The 21,231-nt window shown below is 43.9% G+C and overlaps 1 protein-coding gene across 2 annotated transcripts in view; it reads left to right on the top strand.

Annotated features, from left to right (window-relative positions):
• The first annotated feature begins 17,451 nt into the window (after positions 1-17,451).
• Positions 17,452-21,231, top strand: part of CARHSP1 (calcium regulated heat stable protein 1) — a 38,191-nt gene continuing 34,411 nt past the window's right edge. Inside the window, exon 1 of one of the 2 annotated variants that reach the window (XM_059861537.1) lies at positions 17,452-17,476. The gene's annotated coding sequence lies outside the window, so the exon portion shown is untranslated. Of the gene's footprint in view, positions 17,477-18,939; positions 19,079-21,231 lie in introns of those variants that run through there. The other variant, XM_059861536.1, reaches the window with a different exon arrangement.

Below are 21,231 nucleotides of genomic sequence, written 5' to 3'. Positions count from 1 at the left end.
TTGGAAAGTCAGGATTGCACAATACTTAGCAAAATAGAATTTTATATTTCCCAGTACAGCTGGGAAACTGCCATGGGAAAAGGAAGAAGGGAGGGAACTGCTGTGCACTCCGAGTTTTCTTGCCCCTTTTGTCACCACAACTTGGAAAATCTGGAAACAGATTTGTTGTTGTTAATGGATATTTTCGTGGGCTTGGATGCTGTTAATGGTGACAGCACATCACCTGCCTCTCACCCAGACATGAAGGACAGGTACAGAGCACTTACTCAGATTTGCTTCACTGCCAAAGAGGAGGCTCAGCACTTAGTGCACTCCACACATCATCAGAGCAGCTGCAGACTCGCCTCCCAAGAGTCACATCTCCAGGCTAAACTAAGAATATGAAAGGATGGCTGACAGTAACTGTGGCTGATCCCATTACTACCTTTCAAATCTCTGCTTTTTCACAGGTTTCTTATGTGATATTGGACCAGTGATTCACTCCTCCCTGTTGTCTTCATGTAAAGAAAAATAATAGACTGATTGTAATAAACCAATTTCAATAGAAATGTTATGCTGCTTTATTGAAACTCAAACTCTATGTGGAGAGGCTTTATTTTGGCAATATTTTCTTAGGAAAGTCACTGCATGTTCATGCTGCAATGTACTATTTCTTAAAGAGGTGGCTTAAGGTCTAGGGAAAACACTCTGGAAGAAAAAAAAAGGAAGAAGTGTCAAAGTAGTAATATCTGTAGGAAAAAATGGATCTAAGAAGAGTAATTTTATATACTTATATATTAGGAAATCAGTGTGGGTAAAGGGGCCATTTCTTAGGGGATGGTTGTTTTTCCTTGTCCTTGAACAGCAGAGGAACAGAAGTGATGAAACCATGAGTGCATCCAGAAGTACTCATGCACAAGAAATTCTGGCTATGATGTAGGATGGTTTAAGTGCTTAAATATTTCCAGCAGCTTTTTCACTCAGTGTGCTGCCCAGCTGGCACTTGCGCAAGGCCATGCGGTGGCTGCAGCTCCGTGGGCTCTCGGCAGGGGGCAGTGCCAGCTCTGTGTCCCTGCTCCTGGGTGCTCTGTCACCTCCAGCCTTTGCTGCAGCTGAGCTGGAGGGGTGCAAAGATCCTCCTGCCTCCTGCCAAGCTGCTTTTGTCCCTCTGTGCTGCCCTGCCAGTGATCCTCCAGCCTGTGGAGGAAGTTGGTGCTTTTAAACTTTGGCTTACAAGTGTACCACTGGCTTTGTTTCCCAACCCTAATTACAGTGCTTGCTCCAGGAGAAACAGTGTGAGGCTTGGGAGAGAGATGCTATCAGCCCCCTGAATATCATGTATGCTATCAGGGACAACAAGGGTGCAATAACCATTCTAAATTAGTCCATCAAGTGATGACTGCTTTTCCTATCCTTGTTAAAAAAAAAAAAACACTTGCTGTATCTAGGAGCCGTTCACTATTATTGGTGGTTTCTTTCCCATTTTTGCTTACAGTTTCTCATAGGATGGGAAAACTGGATTCAAGATTTTTTATGTTTGTTTGGTTGGTTTTTTCTTTTCCTGCATGAAATTGGTAGCTCTGTTTCCATCTGTGGCTGTTGTAACTGTGGAGTTAAGATCAGAAGATGTTAGTGTGAGATAAAGATTGTCAATGCTCACCTGGGATTTCTGCTGAGCACTGCTGGATATCAAGCCCTACCTGACCCAGGTAGGGGAAGCTGCCCCTGGGGAGGCTCTGGGAGGTTTGGAACCTGGCCCAGGACAGGACAGAGCACCCATCAGAGCAGTGAGGACAGGTCTTGTTCCTCCACCTGTGCAGGTGGAACAGGGCACAAAGGAGATTTTTGTGGCTGTCCATTGACTTTTGGGGGGCCTCAGACAAGTGGCTCATGCTGTGCCCCGAACAGATAGATGGGTGAAACTGAGATTTAATTCTCTCTTTGAGCCCATTAAATAGTTCATATGTTCTTTGAAGTGGGATTGCCTCTTTCTTGCTGTTCTGTGTTCAGGTCTAGCCCAGCTGACTGCAACCTCTGTAAAAGCATGACAAAAATAAAGTTGATTTGAGATCTTATTAGAGATAACTCATATTTTGTTATGGCTTCTCTGCTACTGGAAAACTAACAATGGGTACAGGTCCTTGGCTAATAAAGCTTGGAGAAAGATCAGAACCATTTTTCCAGTTACAGAAAGCAGAACCCTTGTGCAATTCTCCCCCTGCTTACACCAGCAGGTATTTGTGTGCAGCCAGTGGGATCTGGAGCTGTGTTCTGTAATTCAAGAAGTTCAGTGTCTGTGAATATCCCTTCTATTGTCTGCCATAAATACAGTGTAGGGAGAGAAAATTCCTTTCCCAGGTAAAATGCCAGTTCATTACAGGTGAACCCAGCTCCCCCTGGCTGGAACTCACCTGTCCTGTTCAGTATCTGAATGCAGCATTTTCTGGAACATTGATTACACCAGAAGGGTAAGAGTGACTCAGATATGAAACACCATTCTTCTCTGATAAGATCTAGAGATGAGTTGCTTTAATGTGCAAAGTAAATATTTGGGTGACATGTGGCACACAGCTTAAAGCAGAAACCACTTCTGAGCAATGCTTTCCACATGAAAAATTATCTCCAGCATGACAAATTGGACACTGGCTTCTTCTGGTAATTTGCTTACTGAAATAAGATGTAGAAAGAGCACCAGCAGCACATCATGCAGGAATCTGAAAAATCACTGTACCCTCTGCAAGTCATCTGATCTGAGACCTCAGCCATTAGCCAGTTTTATTAACAGCACAACAGTCATGGGTTTTCCCTTTTCTTTTTGTTCCTTTTAAAATAACAGTTTCAAAAGCTCTGGGCTTGGTGTCAGAAAGATAGTTATACATCCATGTAGTCTTGCTCACTGATTATGTGAGGCAGGAAACACTTAACAGTTTAATTCAAAATTAATCATTGAATCAAAGGAAAATGAGTGAATGTCCCTCTTGGGTAGCAAGGAATACCTTAATGAAAAGTATTTTATTGTTTTCTTATTTTAATTTTGGATTTTGAAAAAAATCCACAATCCTAACTTGGTATTTGAAAATTTTTGAAACAATACATGCAAAAAGTCAGTGAGAACATTTCAAAATTCATTCATTTTTAAAAATTTTTGCTGGTTTTGACCACTGTGGCCGTTAATGGTTTTCAAATGGAGACTGTTCTGTTAGGTGAGAAGCCCTTGTACTCACAACTAATTCTAATTTCCTGCAAATACACCTCTGCCACCGACAGAAATTCTTGTGCTTTCAGCCTGGAGCAGAGTTTGGTTTGGGCAGGGCAGGCAGAGCTGCAGGGAACCAGTGGGAGCTGCGAGGTCAGTGCTGAGCCCTTGGAGCCTTGGAGGGATGGAGCACAGTGTGAAACCCCCAGCAGACACCCTGCCACAGCAGTGGGATTGCATCTCCCGGTTATTATCACACCTTAACAACTGCTAGAGCCAGAACCATGAAGGATTAGACTCACAGACTGGAAAAAAAAAAGGGAATTGTGAAATTTCATGCAGGGAGAACAAAGCCTGCTCTGCTGACGTGACTGTGGTGCTGACAGTACTGATTATACAGCAGGGCTGTGCTTGGCATGTCCAAGAGATGTCACATTTTCTGCTTGAATTAAAGGGATTTCAGATTTTTCTAACAATGGGAATCAACAGGATTGCCACTTACATGATGCATATGACAAAAACAACTTCTAGATCATCATGCTGATCTGGGAAGGAAGAGGAGTGGGCCCTTAACCCTCAGGGTCATTTGGGAAGTTCGTTATCCACATCCAGCTAATTAACTTCAGTGGTGAGGACTGAGATGCTGGTAAGAGCTGATCAGCAGAGCTGGCTTGCAAGTCTGGGATGTTTCTGATGTAAGAAACAGTTTGTGGTCAGATGCCTGAACTACTGTCTAATTGCACACTTTGGTGCACTGCAGGAATAAGTATCTCAAGATTCCAGCTGTCCCTAGAACTCTATTTTATTTTAATTATACAAGTGGACAATGTGGAAAGGAGATTGACCACAGTTTAAACAGGCCAAGATAGGACTGTGCTGACTTTGCACAGGCTTTGCAAAGACTTGTTGCAAGTGCAATCCAAATGTTTCAAATGCTGCTTCCCCCAGGGAATCCTGCTGTACACAGAGGGGTGAGGGCACTCCTGCCTTCCACTCCTGCCTTCCAAGGTCGAAGGATGCAAAAGGCACAAAACCACAGCCAGCCAGTGCCTGATCCCTCTCATCAGAGGGGCTGCAAGTTCCTGCAGCCTGGAGGAGTCTGAGCCAAGGGAGCTGCGGCAGGTTCAGCCTGGGGGAGGCTCCCGACCTGCTCTAATTAACTGGGGCAGTAGTTAACCTTAGTCCCTGCTTGGGGCCCTGCACTGAAAAATGCACCCTTTTGTTTATTTTGAGCATCCATAGTTTATGAGTTTAGATGGACTTTTTTGGTTTGGTTTTTTTAGGTCTGTGATTCCTGAGTTTAATTTTACATAGTCCTGCAAAGAGCAGAGAGCTGGATTTGATGATCCTCATAGTTCAACTTCCAACCTGCACTATTCTGTGTCAGCTTCTGGAAGCAAACAAAATTATCTGAAAATTATGCTTTTTTTGTTTTTTTTCTTTCCAAGAGAATTACATTTAAATCTTGAGCACCTGGACCTTCCTTCAATTTCCTCATTTGAAAGGAGCAGCTGGCTAGAGCCTCATTCCTGTAAGAGAAAGGATGGAAAGAGCTCAGCACAGCTGCTGGTAATTGTGGCAGGTTAATGGCTGAATTACTGCCATACAAATCCCATCCAGCAAATCCCTGGAAATGCAAAGTGTTCTTGGAATTTCTATGCTGAGATTTTCTTGGAAGATTGCTTCACCTGCCTGGTAGGTAGAGAATTACATTTTATAAGAGAACATATATTCCTCTTTTATAGTTTACAATCATGTTTTTTCTTATCTCTTTCCCTTGATTGAACTTCTAGAGAACTTAACGAAAAAAATCTGCCAGAAAAGAGGTTCCACTTAGGGAGAGCAGCATTCCCTGTGCTCTGACTTGCACAAAGGACAAAGCAGCTTTTCTTTGGGCCTGGTGTCTTGATGAAGATGGTGCTGGTCAAAGAATAATTTACACAAGTTACATGTAAATTTAACTATGTACAGCTTCAGTTGTTGGGATTGTAACTGTGATATGTAGAAAGCAATGTCATAAAATCAAAACATAAAATGCACATTAGTGTTCCATTAGTAAGTAGAACCAATATTGTATTAAGATGGAAAAGTCTGGCTGGGATTGTACAGCCAGCCCAGCACTCGGTGTGCAGGAGTGGAGTCCAGCCCAGGAGCACACACGGCCTTTGTCCTGGGTGCAGCTCACCCTGCTGGGCTTGGTGAGAGGCTGCTGCCCTCTGCAGCCTGCCGAGCTCCAGAGTTCGGGACTGTGGCACTGGCAGAACCAGGGCACCTCTGTCCCATCTGCTTCTTGCTTTTAGAAGCCTCAGGTGAGAATATATTCGTATTTGATATCCCAAAATATCTGCTTCCAAGTATATTTACAGAATAGTTAACAAACGTAGGGAATTACAAAACCAAACAGAAGTAATGAAAAACCCAGGGCGAAATACTTAGATCTTTTATGATCTATTCCATCAAAAATAAAACAAGAAAATATTATTGCCTGTTAATGGTCACTCACAAGGTCTGTAGCCCAGGATCTCATCTCTTACATGAAGATTACAGCTTAAAATTTTGCAATTACTCCTTTCCATCACTGAGTTCAAAGCAGGCCACTCAAAGATCTGTGTGGGGACAGGATAATGGGATTTTCTTCTGTAGCTGAAGTTGGGGCCAGAACCTGCAGTCCTCCATAATCCCTTCCTCACAGTTTAGGTACCTTTAAAGTTATTTTTGGACTTGCTCCAGGTGTCCTCTCATATCTGAATGACCCTGTTGTTGAGCCTTGAGCAGCAGCTGAGGTATCAAGACCTTATTAATTAAAGTGATCCCTTCTACTTTATGTGCAGTGCTTTTCTTGGTGGAAACAAAAGTCAGAGCAGGAAGTTATTCTTGGGGCTGGAACAATTCTCTGAAACTTGTCCAGCAATGTCCAAATATCAGTCTGTGTTTATCTGTCTTGAAACTATGTCAAGAGGGTCTTGTAGAGAGTTAAAGGTGTGCAAAAGTCCAAAAGATCAGGGAGGGAATTATCCTGAAATCAGCTGTAAGCAGGATGGTTGTTAAGGTACTTACTGTACTGTAGAACTTGCCTAATGCTCTCCTGTCAGGCTGTGAAACCACATCTTTATGCTGGGGTATGCCCCTTCTAATTTACAAGTCACTTTTGCTCAGTTTAAAGCCATTTTCTGCTATTTCAGGTTTCAGTCCCAAAAACCTGCTGAAATCCCACTCTTTTTAATGCAGTCTTTGTTCTGCAAGCACTATGAAAAAGCAGCCAGGTACCCTGCAGATGTTGGTAGCTGTGATCACTGTGGGCAAGTGGAAACCACACTGATCCAGCTTTATTTCCTCTGGCCTGAGAAGACAAGCTCTGCCCCTGTTTGCTTTTGTGGGCACCAGCTGGCTGGGCTGCTGTGTCCTGCACTTGGATGGCAGCTGTTCCAGCTGCTGGTAGAGCCATGAAACATCTCTGTATTTGGGGATGTTTCATGCAAACATCCTCAAATACAGGGATAATAATTAATATTAATTAATAATAAGCAAAATAATTAACCCCCCCAAGGACCAGAAGTTGGGCACACTGAAGAGCTGACCAGGCTGGGTAATCCAAAAAGTGCAGGAACTGGGAATTGTCCTGGCTATGGGTGTGAGCTATGTGCACAGAAAGAAAAAAGAATAAGACAAAAGAATATGTCAGAGAAAGAGTTATTGTGCTCTAAACTCCTTGGGTTGTTCTTGTGGAAGGTCCTTAAAAATCCTGACCCAGGAAGATGGAGATAGCTTTGGATGTGCTCTGCTGGAGTTAATTTGTGTGAGTGTTGTCAGGAGGCACTGTGGGAGAGAGAAGATGACTTTGTGCCAGCACAGGGTGTCTTGAGCACCAGCTGAGTGCTTCAGTTGTGAGTTTAGCTTAGTTTTGAAGTGTCTGAAGCTCTGTAATGCCACTTTTAATTTTTAAGTGGTTTTGAGTATGTTAGGCTGAAAGAGAAAATACAGAGAACTCCTTCAGCACAAAACTCCGACCTGGGTCAGCTGTATGTTACTGGACACTGCTTTCAGGAGGATTTCAGTGCTGCACATGAGCTGCTCTATTTGCTTCTCAGATATTTTGCCAGGCAAGATGCCCAGTGATTATATACCTAAAGTTCCAGAGACACACTGGTGCTCCTAACCAAATGATTTCACTTTCAGAGCATGAGGAACTCATGCAAGTGACAGGTCAGAGAGCAGACTAATTTGAACACAGTGTGCTTCTCCTGAGCAGCCCTGCTTGGAGGGGAAGTGTTTCTTCTTGAAAATAATAATTAAACAAGAGTGAGTTAGATTATGTACCTCTGGATATGCTTTGCACTGCTCTGTCTCTCATTAACTCTTGCAAAATTACTGGTCAGAGAAATATATTATAACTCATCTCTTTTGTGGTGCCTCTATCAATTAGTAGCAATGACCTTATGCATGAAATTAAAAGATGATAAAACCTTTCATGGCTGAACCTAGTCTTTTTCCTTGACCCCTTTTCTCCTGGCATCCATTTCATTTTATTTCTCAGAAAATGGTCAAAGCACTGACTAATTTATCAGCCAGTGGCATTGCTGTGAAATACAGAAATTTTTCTGCAGAGCAAGTGGAATATTTCTCTTGCTGTGCTGTTGGTTAAGTGTTGCTCTCAGTGGCTCATGGTAAAAGGGCTCAGAGTTTCCTGGAGCAGTCAGACAGACCAGTGCATTAAGAAGCTCAGAAATACTATTTTTTTTCCATTTTTTGTCTGTCAGCTGTGACACTTTCCCATCTGCCTTTGCAAGTCTCTGGATTGTTGTAACAGCATTAATCAGCAGAGTTGACAAAACCCAAATGACAGAGAAAGACCCAGAGCTGCCTCATCAACGCTTTTTAGGGGTTGAGCAGTCACATTTTGCCTGATCTGTCAGCTTCCTGCTCTGCTCTGAAGCACTCCTGGGTATTCCCTGGGCAGCACAGAGTCAGGGAGCTCAGGTTTGGGCTCTCAGTGTCTCATGGGGAGGGGCTGCAGCAGCATCTGCTGGCAGGAGTGTCCCTGGCCTGTGCCTGGCTGCGATGTGCATTGTGCAGAGGAATTACTGGAACTAAAGCAGCACACACTCAAACACACTAAAAGTGTGAAAAATTCTGTTCCTCCCAGCTGATCTGGAAGGGTTGGTTATCAGTACCCTGTCCAGTGGCATCCTCTGGGAATAAAGTCACTTCCAGGACAAAGGCAGGAAATGTTGATTTAAGCCTCTTACACTCCTGACAGAGTCACTCATCAGTCACTCACATAAAACCAAAGCTGATGCACAAGGACAATGCCAAGATGTGTTTTCATATTCCTGGGAGCCCTGTACCCTGCTCCCCTTCCTCAGCCAGCTTGGTGCTCCAGCCAGCAGTAGCACAGCTTTTCCAGCTTAAATTTACACCCAGCTTTAAAAACCTTTTGCAGCATTTTTTATGTCAAATCATTACCCTGTGACTTAGAGTCTGCAGCATCTAAGGCTGCCCAGCCCTTAAAGTTAAGAAGGGTTTTAGGATGTGGAACTGCAGCATCCTAATCACTGAGGGATGGCTTGTGTCTAGAGCAGACTACACCCAGAGCAAAGCTAAAAGCAACAGGCAGTTTCTAATGATGATTTATAATAGATAATATCTTTAGCCCTAATTGTGTCTACTGTAAGTGAGGCCCTTGAGGGAAAACCAATACAAGCAATTTCTCAGTCAAGAATGGAGCCACAAGACAGGCACATTATTTAGAATAAAATCCACTGCCTGCTAGTCAGTTTTAAATTTTTGGAAGGTGGAACAGTTGCAGGGTAAATATTTCCTTTTAGGGTGATGCTGACTACCAAAGACTTGACAATTGTGTCAGCATTGGCAGAAATGGAGACATCCTGGCTTGGCAGCTTCCTGGTTCCTGTGACTGGGGTATAGCTGAGTTTTTGGCCCTGGGACAATGGATGTGGAATAACTGATAATAGTGTACTTTTATGTGTTGCCATAAGAAATAGTTCATAGTATCTCAAATAGTCCCTATTCCAACACCCACATTAAGACATAGTCCATATTACCCCTGCAGACCACAGGCTGTAAAACACTGGTATGGACAGGACACACATTGCAAGATGAGAAGCCCAAAAATAATACCAAGATTGCTCCAGTGCAAGAGCATTTTTTGGGTTCTGTGCAGAGAGCAGCCATGGAGTTAATTGGGGAAAAGGAGGGAGAGGAAACATCAAAGCTGTGAAGCTTCTTTGTCCAAGGGCCATTGCTTCCGTGCTTTTTCCTCTGACACTTTTCCCCTCTGTGCCAAACAAGTGGCTGCCCCCAGATTTTATGCTTGAGACACAGCACAGCGTTTAAAGAGCTGAGAAATGTGTGTAGCTTGAGAAATGGAAAAACTGCACCAGGCTGTGGCCTGGCATGGGAGGGGAGGGAGTGCTGAATGTTAAGCAGGCTGCTGCTCAGATCCTGCTCCTGAGCTCTCCTGATGCTCTGAAAAGCTGGGATGCAGATGCTTATCTTAATCAAAGTATGGAAAATTCATCAACTGAATGCTGCAACCTGTGAGCAGGGAGTGCTCCTGCTGACCCCTAGTTTGAAAAACCAGGTGTTGCTGGGGTATTTGAACTTCAACAAGATTACATCTCTTTATTTTCAAGTCTTTTATCAGCACATTTTCCTTTGTTATGAAAGTATCTGAGTACATCATTAGGAACTTGAAAATATAAATGATATCCAGTTTGGTTTTGTTTTATTGGTTTTTTTTTGTTTGTTTTATTTGGTTTTTATTTTTTGTTTTATTTGTGGTTTTTGTTTGTTTGGGGTTTTGGTTCTGTTTGTTTGTTTGTTTCTTTTCTTTTTCACATGCATAGATTGTGAATGTCTCAAAAGGGAGATCTAGGGCTGACCAATTTTTTCAAAAGAACAGCAAGTCATCCCTGAACAATTGGGTACCTGGTGGCAGCACAGTGGTGAGGATACAGGGCTGCTTCCTCAATTGCCTGGCTGAAGTGAAAAATTGAAAGCAATTTCACTCTGAATCAGCTCAAAACAAAACATGGACTGAATTGGAAAATACAGGTTGCACTAAATGGATCATTGTATTTGGCATAAACATCTCTGCCATGATGTAGCATTTAAGAAAATAGTAATAATAATAATAATAATAATAATAATAATAATAACAATAACAATAACAATAATAATAATAATAATCTAAACCTATTAATGAGGTGGTATTTCCAGAGGCTGTAGAGTGATTGCATTGGTGGAGTTGCAGCAGATTTAACCTCAGAATGGGGAATCACCTCATTGCTCACAGAATTAATTTTGTGAGCATTTCTTTCAAAGTCAGCCTGGAGATTTTATTCCTCTCGTGTCCACTGAAACATTTCTGTGTCTAGGTTAAGTACTGCACCACGTACAAAAGACTGGGAGCAAAGTAGCTGAGTATTTCCTGTTTGCTTCATCTGAAACAAAAGGGTTGGGAAGCATTTCCTCTGGGTGATGGGAGCAGGGGCAGTGTGGGAAATGTGTGTGTGTAACATCTCCAGAGCCATGGCCAGCCCGAGCTGAGGACAACTCACCACCCTCTGTGCTGCAGAATGTTCTGGAGGCTGCACCAACAAGGTCACAGGGACACAGAGGGATGGAGTGAGCACTGACCTTTGCAGGCAGCACTGCAGGGCACTCAGGGGTTTCCTGCAGGAGCTGCAGCACCCCTGTTCCAGATGCTTCCCCCAGAATGGCTGCAGGGAGCCTCAATACTCATCCATCTAATGGGCATGACACTGCCTGGAGATTTTAAATCTTATTTACTTGTTGACTTAATACATTTACTCCCTTACTCCATCAAATTTGTACAGAGGATTTGACCTGTCCTTGACTCCCTCCACACACACCCACTTTTGAGCAGCTTTTTCTGATATGTGAGCTCCTGAGGAAGGCTCAAAATTAGATGAACAATTTCTATTCATTTTCTTAATTGTCAGTTTCTTTGTCAGTGTTTGCTCTTTCCTTGCACACAGACTTGCAGAAAATACATTGAACTCCTTGTATCAAGGGTTGTTTATGTTTGCTTGTACCACACGTGAATGTTTCTGTCAATATAAAACACAGAGTGATATATCTCTACCCACTCTGTGCATTCAACCAAATGTTGATTTACAGGATCAAATGGCTGGTTGTATTGGGACCCCCTTTATATGTTTGGAGGGATTTCCTCTGAGGTGGAATGCAGCAGCAGTTTAAATGGAGAAGTGTGCAGCTATGCAAGAGAATGAGTGAAAATAACCCCATGCATTTCCAACCCAATACACTAATGACTATTTTCTTACCACTCATCTGATCTAGAAAAGTACTCTCTGAGAATGTTACAATCATATTTAAACATGTCTACCTTTATCAGCTCCTCCTATCCATCAGTTTGTAAGATGCCATCAGTTGTGGCTGTCCTGGACTTCACCCAAAGGACTGTTCAATTGCCATTATTGTGCAGCCCTTTGAAATAAAACACAGCTACATTTTCTCCTAATCTCTATTCAAGTTGTGCAGTAGAGAAATATGAAGTGCCATAAAAAGAACCTGTGAACATTGTGGAAAGCATAAACAAGCTTCTTTCTTAAGGACAAGCTGCAGTTAAAAAAACAACAGCCCCACTGTTTACTGGGTGGCTTTAACAAGCCAAATCAATCCTGCTGCTCTGTAAGGAGAGGCTTTTATCCTTGCATACATCATTCCCCTTCTCCTGCCAACCAGAATTCTCACTAAATCTCTTTCAAACCAATTTTGATTTCTGTTATTTAGATATGAGTACTCATGGTGCATCAAAATCTAAGCATCAAATGCAGGGTGTAAGACCCTGGCCCCAAAGGAAGGCTGTGCTAATGAACTCTCACAGTTCAGCTTCTGTCCATGGGGCTGTAAGAGAAATTCCAGGGTAGGGAGCACTGTTCAGTTTGCTTCATTTGCTTCAGTTAGAGCAAAATAATTTCCTAGAAACTATTCTCTGCAATGCAATATGTCATAAACCTCAGCACTTCACTGAAGTTGTGGAGGGAGTGGGGTTTAGTCTGTTCTTCTGTCTGAATAGATCTGAGTCTACATCTGGAACATGAATCTCCTGGGGATCTGTGTGGTCTTCAGTCCTGAAGCTCTCAGTCAGTGCAGTTCTTTTTGCTAAGAACAGTCCAAGGTTTATTAATCCAACGGTGAAGGGATTACAGGATCACCTACTGATGAGAGGAATCTTCTGGATGAAAAGAGTCCAGAACCCAAGCTCCCCCTCAGATGATTTGTACATTTGAGCCAACAGAGACTAGCTGAGAGAGTTGAGCAGTCTTCTCTTCCCTAGGAACTGCCCTTGCTGGAGGTTCCCACATTCACTGGGATGAGTCAGGACACTAAAAATGGGGAAAAGCACCAATCCCCCTCTGGTAATTGTTCTGCAGAAAGGAATGGGGTAAATATTTGGCTCCTGAAGGGAAGGAGGGTTGGGAACCCCAATCAGAGGAGGAAGATGAGCATATGGCTGAAAGTTCCTCAATTCTTTTCAAAAGATGACTTCAGACACTCTTTTCTGACTATTTGTCAGTTTTATTTCTTATATTCCATCAGCCCCACGTGTGCTCCATGGGGTTCTAGAACAGGTGGTGTGCCCCACTGCCTGGCTGAACCCAGCCCATGTCTGTGCTCACGTGCCCCCTCTGCACAGCTCCTCTCCATGTGAGGGCCTTACATCTGTCCACCGCCTCCCAAGAAAGAATTTGCCTTATTTCAACATTGTAAAAATTTCCATTTCCTTTAATTCTAAGTAAAAAATGCCACCAACATGAAGGATATAAAGAAAAGGCTTTGTCAAAGCCAATTTATCTCAAGGCAATCTGCCACTTTTACGGCTTCAGTGTGCCTCTAATGGAACGGGGCAGAGAGTTCTGCCTCCCCATCTCTTTTCCTGGCAAGTGTAGCCATTGGCTGTTTGGTGTGAGAAGCCTCTACAGGTCTCCAGCACAGCCTGATTGCACTTTCTGAGACTCTACAGACTTGTATCTAAAAAAAGAATTGATTAGGACAATGAATGCTAAGACTGATCATTAAATATTTAAACCTGGTAGGCTTTCAAGAGTGGCAGGCTTGCCAGCCTGTGAAAACACCCTTGTTTTGCCAGATCTAACTTGCTGTTTCAATTTTCAGAAGGCTTGAGATTTAATATCCAGAGTTTTTTAAGGGAAAAAAGAAGACAGAGACTGTGCCTTTAATTGTGTCTTGTAGATTGAAACAAGTAACCATACATTAAAAAATGTAGCTGGGAGAATGCATTTCTCCTTCCCTGACGTGGGAGTGAAAATGCTGATGGGATCATTGCCCAAAATTAAACAAACACAAATATTCTAACCCATATATCACATTGATCACTGACACAGGAAATAGCACCTTGTTACATGGACTGTGACTGTGGTTTCTGCTCCAAACTTCTGGAAACACGAGAGCACAGAATCTTCTGGATGCTGGAACATTGGAGCCTGGTACTGCCCTTTCCCCATCGTATTATTTTCCACCTCTGTTTTCATTCACTTGGTAGTTCTAGCACCATGGGAATTTTTATCTAAGCCTTTTCTTAGGAAAAGAATTCCAGTTATTGATAGTTTTTTCTTGCTGTGAAGTGTGTTGCATTTTCAAGTGTTTTGGAAGAATCTATTTCTCCAGTCAATTCCTATTGCTAATAAGAGCCAGTCTTTCACCAAAAGGGGAGGAAAAGATATTTGTATCAGTTTAATCACAGCTATGACAGAATGTCAATTGATAATGAACAGAGCTCTTTGCAGGATATAGAATTTAAGTGCAGATGTGACCTCCGTCTGCAATTTGGGATCTAAACAGAATAGACAGACTGGGAAAAGAGGAGAACAGTGCATAACCTGAGGATGGTAGTGAGGGAAGAAAAAATGTGGAAATTCCCCCAGGTAACCCCCCCCCCCCCCCCCAGGCAGTTTCCATCTCTCAAGGCAAGTCACAGTCACAACAACAACCCAACCCACAGTGTGGAAGATGATTGTTTTGTAAGCTCTTTTTTCACCACAAAGATTTTGCTGTATTTTCATTTGGACAGAGCATAGCTGCCTTTTTTCTTTTCTTTTCTTTTCTTTTCTTTTCTTTTCTTTTCTTTTCTTTTCTTTTCTTTTCTTTTCTTTTCTTTTCTTTTCTCTTCTCTTCTCTTCTCTTCTCTTCTCTTCTCTTCTCTTCTCTTCTCTTCTCTTCTCTTCTCTCTCTTCTCTTTTTTTCTTTTTTTTTATCAGCATGTCACCATTACAAATTATCATCATTCTTCATCATTGTGAATTATGAATAATATCATCCAATGTGTGGTGAAACAAATGTATTTAAATGACTGCAGATAACACAACATGATATATATGTGCAATTTTGTCAGAGTGCTCAGCAGTCTGACTTGCTGCCATCTTTGGATTATGACAACTGTCAGAACTAGTTAAATATGAGTCAGTTTGATCTCTGCTTCAGTTCAAATTTGGAAACTCGTATGAAGGCCATAGCAATATGTTTGTTGAGGAGCTGCTTTTATATTTTGCATTCCAAAAAGCAGCTGCCTGATTCAGTGCTGTGCACAGTGAGTACACTCAGAAGGTTCAGCCCTCCTCAGTGCTTGTGGTTGCTTTGTGGCTCATACTGCACTTGTAAATTAACCCCTTGGTAACACTCTGTACTGGAAAGGAAGCTTCAGCTGTGCTGCTGAATCTCTCTCCAAATGTTAATGCCTTTGCCTACCAGTTCCTGCCTGACCCTCAGCCTGCACAATGCAAACCCTGGGATCTCAGTGAAGAATGGAAAGGAAGCTGCTTGGCATCTGGTGTTGAGTTCCTGGTAAACAGGTCTGAGGGTGGGTGCAGTGCTGAGCTGGCCAGGGCTGACTGGAAGCACAGGAGAAGCTTTCAGGAAGGGCAGAGGCTAAGGGATGTCAGTCTGCACAGGGCAAGGAAGGTGGCCACTGAGGCAGCTGGTGACAATGACTGACAGGAAGGGTAGAAGATGGCAGCTGAAGAGCAGGGAGCAGGGGACAGTATTTTATTTCTGTCAGGCAGTCAATATTCACAAAATAAAAACCAAATGACAGAAACTGTTCCTCTTTAAGGCTGCCTTTTTCTACTAGAATGGGTTTGGGCCTTTTGCATGAGAAGTAAAACCACCAAAAAGGCAAGATGTGGTCTTAAAACATCCCAATTTCCCTGGAGCTCACATTGTTGAAGAGCTCAGATTTTCTGTGTTTCCACTTCAGCACAATGCATAGGTGTTATTTTTCCTGAAGTAAAAAACTTATCCTTTTGACTGTGAAGACAAATGATCTGAAAAATCAGATTTGAGAGCTGAATATTAGGTGACTGTACCGGGACCAACAGAGAGACAGCCTGACTGACCTTAAAATCTTTGGAAGCTGTGTAGCTTCTGACTGATTTGAAGCATCAAAAGATTCCTCTGCTCATGATAAACATAATTCTTCTTTAGAAGGAGTGGAACCTGAAAAAAAGAGATAGCAAAGATAAAAAATAATCTGCAATGACTGGGTGGGTTGTGCCACCTGCCAACCTGCTCACTGATGACTTCTGCACTGGTGTGGAGTCCCTTTTTTCCTGATAAAGAACTTGGAACTGTTTTAGTGTAAGAAAAAGGAACATAAGAAGATAACCCTGCTCAAGGCAAGTTTGTGCCAGCTGTCACTGTTTCACTAGCCAAGTGAAATAGCCAGCTGGCCAGATGAGGAGTTAAGCAATACCTGTTTGGTAGGGTTTTGCTACACCTTCCAGGATGACAAAGTGGGAGGTGATTACAACCTGGAGCTGACCTACTCCTTGTCCATGACATTGTGTCCCAGTCTTGGCTGTAGGGCTCAGGAACTAATTTCTCACCCTATTATTAGGAGTGCTCTGGATTTGATAACTAAGTGTGGGGGCTAAATCCTCCCCTGAGGGAAAGGTGGAAAGATGTTTGTTAAATTCTTTTTGAGAAGGTTGTGTTAGTGCTACTCTCAGTACACTGTGGTATTGATGACTCTATGGCAATTTGGGTCTTTGTTTTTATTATTTCAAATCTCTGTAAACTATTTGCAAGGTTATTTGTATTTTGTTAATGTGAATTGAATTTTAACCCCAACCACAGAGGAAGATTTGGTTTTTTTGTGAGCAGTTTTTTCCCTGGGTCTTGCTGTTATGATTTATTTGAGAACAGCAAAGACATCCTCAGTTCCTACGCTTTGCAAACTGAACAGAGCTCATCTGAAGCATGATTCAGAATTACAGATGATTAAGATAGTGAGAGCATACAATAACTTGTCAGATGCCTGGTAGGAAAAAATGGATCTGGTAAAATAGAATGAGTGTATCCCATTATGTAGTAAACAGCCTAAAGGGAAAGGCAGATCCCACTCTTGGGGCTGGCACAATGTGGGTTCCAGCCAGCACTGGGACAGGACATGAGAGCATGAAGTGAAATAGAGCAATCTGGACTGAAGCACACTTAATATGCCACATATTCAAGGAGTGAAGGGCACTTTTCTTTCTATTATTTTCTATTACAATCTTATTCATCTAATCTTTAAGAGCCTGTTCCTAATTTCCAGGCACAGCTCATTCATGTCCAGCCTACACTCTCTGTGCTTGTGCCAACCATAGCTCTTAGATTAAATAGTTCTGAAGCCTAACTGGAAATCAGGATTGCCTTTGTGATGTGAGGAGCAATCCTAGACCAATTCATGCCTTTTTAATAGAGGTGGGCAATATTTGCCCTGTGTTGACAAGCAGCACCCATGGAACTATTTGACTTGTTCAAGCCTCCTCATCCTTGCAGCAGCACAGGGACATGTATCACCCACCATTACTAATGAATCACATTACCTGATACATCTTCCCCCTACATACTCATTTCCTTGACTCAAATTGTGTAAGTAATTGCACTTTGAATACTTTAAATGAATGAGAAGGGGTATAATGATGCTATGCTATCAAGAAATCCTTCTGTGTTTTTTTTTTTTTTTCCCCTGTCAGGACTGTTGTGGGAAGTGCTCAGCTCCTGCAACAGCCCAGAGCTGTGTCTGTGTAAGCAGCGGATCATCCAGCCGAAAGAGAGAGGCAGGTGAGTCCCGCAGCTCTAGACCTCCTCTGGCCCTCCTCCCAGCTGTGAGGTGCTCCTTGCTGGCCCCGCCCAGCAGCACTGGCTTTAGGGAACATTCCCAGCCCTGTCTGCATCCCGAGAAGGAGGTGCCCTGCTGCCAGCCCCACCACCAGGGAAAGAAGGAGCAAGGTAGGCACGAGGGCTGGAAATTATTGATAGTCAGTAATTGTGCTAAGAGAAAGCAGAAGGGCAGAGAGACAAGTCGGAGTTTGGGGGAAGCTGGAACCTCTCCTGTCTTCAGCAGTTGTTGAAAAAAAGAGGCAGGCAAAATCTCATTTCCTAGCTGTGGTAGCTGGGGGTGCACATGCACTCACACACACAGGAGGGTCCCTCAAACCCCCCCTCTTGCTGGAAACCAGCCTGAGGCTGTGGGTATCCATTGCCCTGGAACTCCCATTGGCTCTGCCTGGGAAGCAGAGGGAGAGAGGGAAGCAAGAGGGATGACTCAGGAGTGCTGAACCTTCGAGGAAAGCACAGCTGTAGTCCCAGATTGTGTGGCTGGGGGACTGCTCTGAACAGTGCTTGCTCATGCAGTGCATTCACCCTGATCCACCTTGGAAAAAGCTATTTTGGCACACAAAACAAAGGAGAAAAGATTTCCAGGAATAAATATTTAATTGTAGCTTTAATCAATATTTTAAGCAAAAGGAGTAACTGTTACAGTCCTGTAACTGTATCTTAGAAAGAGGTGAGATCTTGTGTGGTACAGCATGGGATGGAGAAGTGAAGTACTTTGGAAGACAACCATGTGGTTGACATAGGAAGCTGGCTGCTGCATATTATGAGGCCTTTTCTAGATGCCCTGTCTCAGGTCAAACACACTCTGTTACGGGTCTTCTGTTTGCTTTTTCTCATGGAAAAAAAGAAAAAAAAAAAAAAAAAGCCCGGCTAAGGTTTGTGTGCAATAGTTTTATCACAAATTGTTCTGTGCTATTTCTTGTGTGATTATGGCCAGCTAAAAGAGTGTCTACTCTGTCTCCAGAGTCTTACCTTTGTAATGATATGAGGGCATGCTTTGTGTGGTATCTGCAAGTGGAAAAGAACTAGAATGGATTCACTTTCTAAGCTCTCTTTGTAAAACCATCTTTTAAAATACTATGGGTTATTACCAGCTAGGGAAATAATGCACAAACGAAAGCATTGATGAAACTGTATGCTGGGTGAAGACAGCACACTTTGTCCCAAGGTCTCTCAGGGATTTTTGTGCTTCCAGTAAAGTTCATGACCATTAACTGGGAGCCTGTTGTCACTGCTGCCCTGGACTGTGCCATCAGTTTTCTGCTGCTGGCCCTGTGTGACAGCTCTGCTCATGCAGCAGATGCCAAGCACACCCAAATGATGATAGCACAGAGCACACCGTGTGCTGTCTCGGCAGCGCACACAACAGCCGCGTTCCTCCGCACCATTCGGGAGGATTCACCAGGCAGGATTATCCATCTGGAACTCCGCTGGTTCCATTGAGCTCTCTGGCCGTGCCATCCTTCCCTTAACACCGTTTCCATTCGGCTGTTGTGTTTTATTGTCGGGCCGGCGCTCTGGGCTCGCAGCATCCCGGACAAGTTGCGGCGCTGTTGGCCGGACCAGGTGTCCCCGGGCGGTGCGGGGCGGAACGGGGCGGAGCGGGGCACCCGGCCCGGCCCTCCCCTCCCGGCACAGCGACGGGGCCAGCCCGACACAGCCCAGGCAGCGGGGCCGCCGCCAGCCCGTCCTGCCCTGCCCAGCCCAGCCCAGGTGAGCGGAGTCTCTCCCGAGGGGCGAGGACGGAGCATCCCTTGGGGGGTCGGGTAGCCGGGCCGGGGGGAGCGGGCTCGGGGAGCCCCCGGGAGGTGTCGATGCAGCCTTCTCCTCCTCCGGGGCGGTGGATTGATTTCGCCTCAGAGATCAGGGCCAATTTCCTTTGTTTCGGTTTGTTTGTTTGTTGCGTTTTTTAACACTTTCGCCTTCTTGCTGCGCTTTGGACCGGGGGGTGTGACATTGTTACTCGGAGAATGGCTCGTTTTAGAGATGACGAGCGAGACAAAGAGAGCTAAACCAGCGCTTTGGAGCCCGAGGAAGAGAAAGGACTCAGAGCTGGCTGCTCAGAGGGGCACTGCAGAACTCGGAGCCTCGTTAAAGACTCTGTTGCTGTAGCGTGAACTGCCCGCTCCTACAGTCAGCACTTCTGTCCAGGAGAACGGAGAAAGCAAAAAAATCGGGAACCAACCCGATCGTGCTCCCTTGGCGTGTTGGATGTGTGTGCGTGTCACTTCTTGCTCTTGTAGAGAAGCCTTCGAGGCAGATTTTTGGATCTGTGCCTTTGAATTTGGCTTTCAAGGAGGGGATTTGGAGTTCTTTTCTGATGTTGTTTTTGCTGGCCCAGTCGAGCAACTTCTGAGAAATGTTTGCAAAATCTTTTGTGGTGCTAGATTTCATTTCTTAGAGAGTCTCAGAAAACTTTCAGGCTGCTTTGACGTGTGACTCTCCTAGACGTAATTTTTGTGACTTTGAAAGGGTTTTCATGACTGCTGTTCTTAACCTTTACTTTCTGACTATTACCTTATGTTTGGCAAACATAATTTCTTTCCTTCTGTTGATTATCAAAAATGGATGATAGCAAGGCCTGTCAATGTAGCTGCAGAGGGCTTGGGTTTCACAAATACATCTTAGTATCTCATTAAATCTAAAGAGGTTTAACTAACATACAGCAAAAAAGTTTAAAAAAGCCCCAACTCATATGAAGGTTTTAGGTGTTTACAGGAAAAAAAAGTTGTGTGTGCCAAAGAAACTGTAGGAAAGATGAGCCTGTTCTCTGACAATGGGTTTATTTTTACATTCTACATGGGGGTGTAAAGGAGAGAAAACATATTTTTTTCCAGGTGGCCCTTTGCAGGGGCAGAGCTGAGGCAGGAGCTCATCCCACAGCCCTGTGTGTGCTGTGACACAGACAAGTGAGGTGACCCAGGGCATGGTTGTGCTGCTGCCCTGTCCCCCCCTGTCCTGGGCACCTGCTGCTGGCTGCAGCTACCCTGCACTGCCCTGAGCTTCTGCCTCTGCTGTGCCCAGGGGTGTAATATTTTGACCAGCACCATCCTCTCCTTTAGTTACGTGCGTGTAAGCACAGAAATGCTTATTTGCAAGTAATTTGAAATTATCCAGATAAGGCCAGGTGATGCTGCCTTCTGTCTTCTCTTACCACTGTGGCTTTCTGGGTAGTGCTGTCCTTAGGGTGAATCCAGGTTTTAGATCCAGCTGTTGAATGAAACCCACCATGATTGTGAAGGTATCTGCTTCAGTAGAGCTCTTACAACAAACTGCCAGGCCCTGTTCGTGCACAACACCAAATGTGGTTCCTGGGTGGAAATGTGGTGTGTGGGGTTCTTTCTAGGTGATAGGACCAGCAGGCTGTGCCAAGGTTGTTCTTGGTGTCAAGCGTGACGGTGACAGAAGTAAATAAATCCCTCCCCTGCTTCCATTTCGCCCTGAGTGGGCTGTGGGGTGCAGAAGGAATTGGGGTCTCTTTTATTGTGCCTGGGGCGTCTTCAGAGTGAAAGCCAAAGTTATTTATTACATCTTTTTGTCTATTTTTGTCTCAAGTTTCTGTAAGGAACCATTTTTTAATCACTGGGCATTGAGTAGAGTTGGCAGGGATTGATTGTAACTGCTTGAAACTTGGGGAAAGACTGATGGGGATCAGTATTAGCAAAATTTATTGGTATTGCAACTGTTCAAGTCTAGGTTGATAAATATTCTGAATGCTGGTGGTGAGAGTTGTTGGTTAATCTGCCCCTCATCTGGAAGGTTTCTGGCAGAGGCTAAGGAGAAGAACTCCGCTTGCAAAGTGTAAACCCCATTAACATCAAGGGGAAGGATGAGTGTGGATCACGTCCCTTCTCTGGGGGGGCAGC

The sequence above is a fragment of the Haemorhous mexicanus genome, chromosome 17 (assembly GCF_027477595.1).
Source record: "Haemorhous mexicanus isolate bHaeMex1 chromosome 17, bHaeMex1.pri, whole genome shotgun sequence".
Lineage (NCBI taxonomy): Eukaryota > Metazoa > Chordata > Aves > Passeriformes > Fringillidae > Haemorhous > Haemorhous mexicanus.
This window is presented reverse-complemented; position numbering and strand designations above follow the sequence as displayed.